A 6,000-nucleotide genomic window follows, 5' to 3' on the forward strand; every position below is an offset into this window, starting at 1 on the left:
AGGGTAAAAAATATTCCATAGGAGCATAGGATTGATGTGTTCATAGGGACTTTAAAGGATAATATCCAACATGATGTTCACCTTTGGGACCTGATTCATTAGAGAAGGCATTCAGGTTAGCAAGAAAAATGGAAAGCAAAATTATGGCAACCAGGAAGCATACCACTCACAACTATAAATATGGAAGTGTTGTTGCCCCTCGCCTTCCACAACCTATAAGGTTGACACCACAACAATTGGAAGAAAAAAGAGAAAAATGGATTTGTTACAGTTGTGATAGTAAATACACTAAAGGTCATAAGTGTGATGAGAAGAAATTATTCTACATAGATTGTGAAGAGGAAGAAGAAAAAGAGCAATAAAGGTCAAAAGAAGAGGATATACTCTAAGAACAAAGCCTAGATAAAGAAGAAATGAATCCGACCATATCTTGTAATGCATTGGCTGGAATTACCACTCCTCAAACCATCAAGATAGAAGGACAAATCAAGAAGAAAAAGGTAATAGTGTTGATTGATTCAGGAAGTACCCACAATTTTATTCATTGTAAGATAGCAAAAGAATTGAATTGCTTCCTATATCTAGCACCAGAGTTTCAAGTACAAATGGAGAAACGATAAATTGCTCTGGAAAGTGCCATAATATCAAGCTATCCATGGGAGAATATGTATTGAAAAGCCCAATGCTTTCCATTCCAATGGGAGGTGTTGATGTTGTACTAGGAGTCCAATGGCTACAATCCTTGGGTACAATAGCTTTTAACTTTCAAGAACTTTTCATGAAATTTTATGCGGAAGGTAAAGAAGTTGAATTAAGGGGTATTGCAAGGAAACCAGGAAAGATAATAAGCTCTAATGGTATGACAAAGCTTCTAAAAAAGAAACAACGAGGTGTAATTGCACAATTATGTTCGCTAGATGTTTCCACATTGAAATCATCTATTTCTCAAGATCTCCAAAAAGTCTTGGACAATCATTCCAAGGTATTTGAGACTCCTAAAGGTCTCCCACCTATTCGTGATCATGATCATGCTATTCATTTGATTCCAAGAAGTGTTCCTCCAAACATCAGGCCGTACAGATATCCCTATGCCCAAAAGAGTGAAATTGAATGTGTGGTTGCAGAAATGCTTGAGGCTGGTATAATTCAACCTAGCCAAAGTTCTTTCTCTGCTCTAGTAGTATTGGTGCACAAGAAAGATGGATCATGGCGCATGTGTTCGGATTATAGGGAGCTCAACAAGCTCACTATTAAAGATAAGTTTCCCATTCGTGTCATTGATGAATTATTGGATGAATTGCATGGATCAATTTACTTCACCAAGTTAGATCTTCGTTCAGGATATCATCAAATCAGAATGAAGACTCAATACATTCCGAAAACAGCATTTAGAACTCATGAGGGTCACTATGAGTTTTTGGTCATGCCTTTTGGCCTTACCAATGCACCTTCTACATTTCAAGGTTTGATGAATTCCATTTTCAAACCATTCCTTAGAAAATTTGTGTTAATATTTTTTGATTATATACTAATCTACAACAAGTCTTGGAAGGATCATGTTGAACACATTGACAGGGTGCTACAACTATTGGAGGAGAAACAATTATATGCAAAAAGATCCAAATGTTTCTTTGGAGTATAAGAGGTGGAATATCTGGGTCATATTGCATCTCATGAAGGAGTTAAGGTAGACCCTAGCAAGATTAAAGCCATTAAGGAATGGGAAATCACCACATCCATAAAGCATTTGCGAGGATTTCTCGGGTTGACAGGGTATTGTCACAAGTTTGTTAAGAATTATGGGAAAATAGCACCACCTCTAACAACATTGTTGAAGAAAGATGCATTTCCATGGACTCCAGAAGCAACAAAGGCCTTAGAATATCTTAAAGAGGCAATGTGCCAAGCACTGGTATTAGCTACACCAAACTTCACAAAAACCTTTATTGTGGAATGTGATGCTTCCGGAAATGGAATTGGTAATGTTTTAATGCAAGATGAAAGACCCATTGCTTTTGAAAGTCGTCCAATCAAGGGAAAGTATTTACACAAAGCTATTTATGAGAATGAAATGTTGGCAATACTACATGCACTTAAGAAATGGCGACCCTACCTAGGGAAGACACTTCAAGGTAAAAACAGATCATGATAGCCTTAAATACTTTTTAGAACAAATATTATCCTCTGAAGAACAACAAAAATGGGTCACAAAGATGTTGGGTTATGACTTTGAAATCATATACAAAAAAGGGAAGAAAAATGTTGTGGCAGATGCACTCTCAAGAAAGGATGAGGATGTGGAAGCATTGTTGTGCACCATTTCTACTATCCAACCAAATTGGATAAACGAAGCAAGGGAGGAATGGAAGAATGATGAAGAAGTGTGGGAAATTATTCGAAAGTTACAACAAGATTCCAGTACATCTGATACATTTAGCTGGAAAAATGATTCGTTATGGTACAAAGATCACTTATACCTCTGTAAGAATTCCCAACTCAAACAAAAAATTATTTTGGAATTGCACGCTTCTCCCTTAGGAAGGCACTTAGGCTTTTTAAAAACTTACCACAGGGTTAAGAAGGAATTTTTTGGGATGGCCTTAAATCGGATATTCAAAAGTTTGTGGCAGAATGTTTGGTATGCCAACAAAATAAAGCTGAAACAATTAAGACACCAGGTCTATTACAACCTTTATCCATTCCAAGCCAACGTTGGGAGGAGGTTTCAATGGATTTTATCACAGGTTTACCCGAGTTTGAGGGAAAGAGTGTCATCATGGTGGTAGTTGACAGACTTACCAAGTATGCACACTTTTGTGCATTATCACATCCATTTAAAGCCAGTACAGTTTCTACGGCATTTATGGAAACAATTCAAAAGCTACATGGAAACCCAAAGATTATTGTAAGTGATAGAGATCCCATTTTTACAGGAAATTTTTGGACATAACTATTTTATTGTCTTGGTACTCATTTAGCTCATAGCTCATCTTATCATCCACAATCTGATGGGCAAATGGAGATAGTAAACAAATGTTTGGAAGGATATCTTCGTTGCTTTGTATCTGATAAACAGATACAATGGGTCAAATAGTTGCCTCTGGCTGAATGGTGGTATAACACTTCCTTTCATACTGCAAAAAAAATGACCCCATTTATGGCACTTTATGGATATCAGCCACCATCCATCACATCATATTTAAGAGAAAATTCTAAGGTTCAAGCAATGGAACATCACATCGAGCATCAACAAGAAGTTCTCCAACTCTTAAAGGATAACCTCGTGTTGGCACAGAATAGAATGAAACAATAAGCAGATCAACATCGTAGTGAAAGAAGTTTTGATGTAGGTGATTGAGTATTCCTACGGCTACAACCATATAAACAAATGTCCCTCAAGCAAGCTAAGAAGGATAACAAATTGTCACCAAAGTATTATGGTCCGTATAAGGTGTTGTAAAAGATTGGTACTATGGCATACAAATTGGAGCTTCTTGCAGCTTCTCGAGTGCACCTAGTTTTCCATGTTTCATGTTTAAAGAAGGTTATAGGTGACAAGCTCCCAGTTCAAACAATATTGCCATAACTTGACGAGGAAGGAAAAATTATATTGGAACCGGAAGCAGTCATAGAAACAAGAACTTGACAAGTACGAAATCGATCCATTTCAGAGTATCTCATCAAGTGGAAGAACTTATCCGCTGAAGATTCCACATGGGAGGATGAGAATTTTATACAAAAGCATCCAGAACTACTCAAGCATTGAGGACAACACTTTTTTGAACGAGAGGGGCATGTTAGGTCCCTATAATACTAGAGATGCCCCCATTAATATTGTAGTTGTATCCCTTATTAATATTGTTGTGCCCCTATTGTCCCCATATTGTGATTACTGTGCCCCATAGAATCTCTCTATTGTTATTTTTGTGCCTTTATATTACTATTGTTAGGTCGGCTTGGTTATATTGTGACCCCTTAGATTCCTATATATAGAAAGGAGGTTTTGTCATTTGAATCATCCAAGAATTATTCATTTGTGTAATGTACAGGAGGTTGCCCCCTCGAAGAGGCTGAATTCTAAGGCGTTCAACTATCTTTTCTATCTTTTTGTGAGCGGTTTCATAAAAGTCTCCCTGATGATTGTGAAGTAGACCAGCTTGATTGGGAGAGTCTGTGTATTCTCTCCAATTTTGTTCCACTACATATGGCAACCCCAATTGTCTCGCCAACTTTCAAATGGGACAGCCATGTTGTATTCCTTCAATAACTTGATATAAAAAGAAAATACCTCTTCTAGTGATTGAGTTCAGCATATTCTCCTCCAATATCTACGTCCCTGCCAGCCCTTTTATATTAAGCGTGCCAATCAAAATATTTTCCCCATTGCCAAATTCCCATACCAATCTTGATCTCCAAGAAGGGATGATTTTTATGAAGCCTCTCCAAATAATCGATTCCTCCTTTCTAAATGTCCATGTATTCCGTAGATTCCAGATTGTTGTTCTGCAAGTACTTTGAATGTACTATATCTTGCCATATGCCCCTGCTAGAAATTGCTCTCAATTTGATGAGCAGCGCTGTACCAAATACTGTTGTTCTAATAGTCGCTATCCACCCAATGCTTTGGGTTTAGTAAACTCAGACCATTTTCTCAAGTTCATTTTAATTGTGACATCAAATCTTCACCAAAAAATGTTTGTCATGATAGAGTTCACCTTTTTAACAATAAAATTAGGAATCCAGAATAGAACTTGTAGCACTGTGCACCAATATTCACAAGTTGAAAATCCTCTAATACTTTTAAGACCATTTTTGTACAACACAATATGGGAAAGTGCTTAGAAACAAATGATTTGAACTGAGCAGAAATCGCTTCGTACTCACTTGAACTTAAACCTAGAGAGTTAAATACTAATTTGAAATCACTTCGTACCCAATTGAGTTTAAAACCGAAAGTAGGAACTTGAAATTAATAAGTAATAAAATCATAGGGAATCAAATGTATAAAAAATAAAATAAAATATTTTAAAAATTAAATTAATTTTCTTTTTAATATTAAAGCATATTTAAATTAAATATGTGAAAGGATTATAAAACAACAAACCATTAGTTGAAAATAAAATGCATTATAAACCTACAATTAAATTAATATATTTAAAAAACATTAATAAATTAAATTAATATATTTAAACAATATTGACTTAAGTTCAAAAAAAATAAATTAATATTACTTAAAAAACATTGATAAATTAAATTAATATATTTAAACAATAATTCTTCTAGTGGTCCCTCCAGCTCCGCAGGCTAAAAGCCAAGGCACTACGCAGATATTTACAATGTCAAAGACACGACCACACTGGAAACTACTAAATTAATATAAATTAATAATTAATTAAATAAATAATATAAATTAAATATAATTAATTAAATAAATAATAATTACTAAAAACTATTTTTCGTCGATGTTTCAAATGCCAACTGGAATCATCATGGGGACTTTCTTAAATACTAATAATAGTAAAATTAATCACAATAATAAATTATCCTCACAACAATATAAATTAATTAATAATAATGATGTCGGAAAAGGCGAATCGTAAAATAATCAACACGGAGAAATATAGCTTGGGTCATAAAATTTGAACTGTACGTTGTTCCAGTAGCTTGACACCAAACAGACTCGACGGAAATAACGTGGAAACACGAAATTATGAGATTTTACAAGGTTCCTCGCAAGATAAATCGTTGTTTCACCAATTTATGAGATAAATTGTTTTTTATCCATTTTTATAAAATTTAATGATAAACGCTCCCAGTTTCTCTACCAACTTTATTCCTAAAATCTAACCATAAACCTCTCAGTTTCTCCACAAACACCACCCCTAACATCCGGACAAAAGATTTTTTTATAATTGAAATCGGTGAGCTGATGCTATTTCCACACATGTTTTCATACCTACAATTTCTTAACCCTATTTCCTTTTTCAATCCTATATAATT

The sequence above is a fragment of the Pinus tabuliformis genome, chromosome 5_2, assembly GCF_031772625.1.
Source record: "Pinus tabuliformis cultivar Carrire ecotype Pingquan chromosome 5_2, CPIR1, whole genome shotgun sequence".
In the NCBI taxonomy this organism is placed as follows: Eukaryota; Viridiplantae; Streptophyta; class Pinopsida; order Pinales; family Pinaceae; genus Pinus; species Pinus tabuliformis.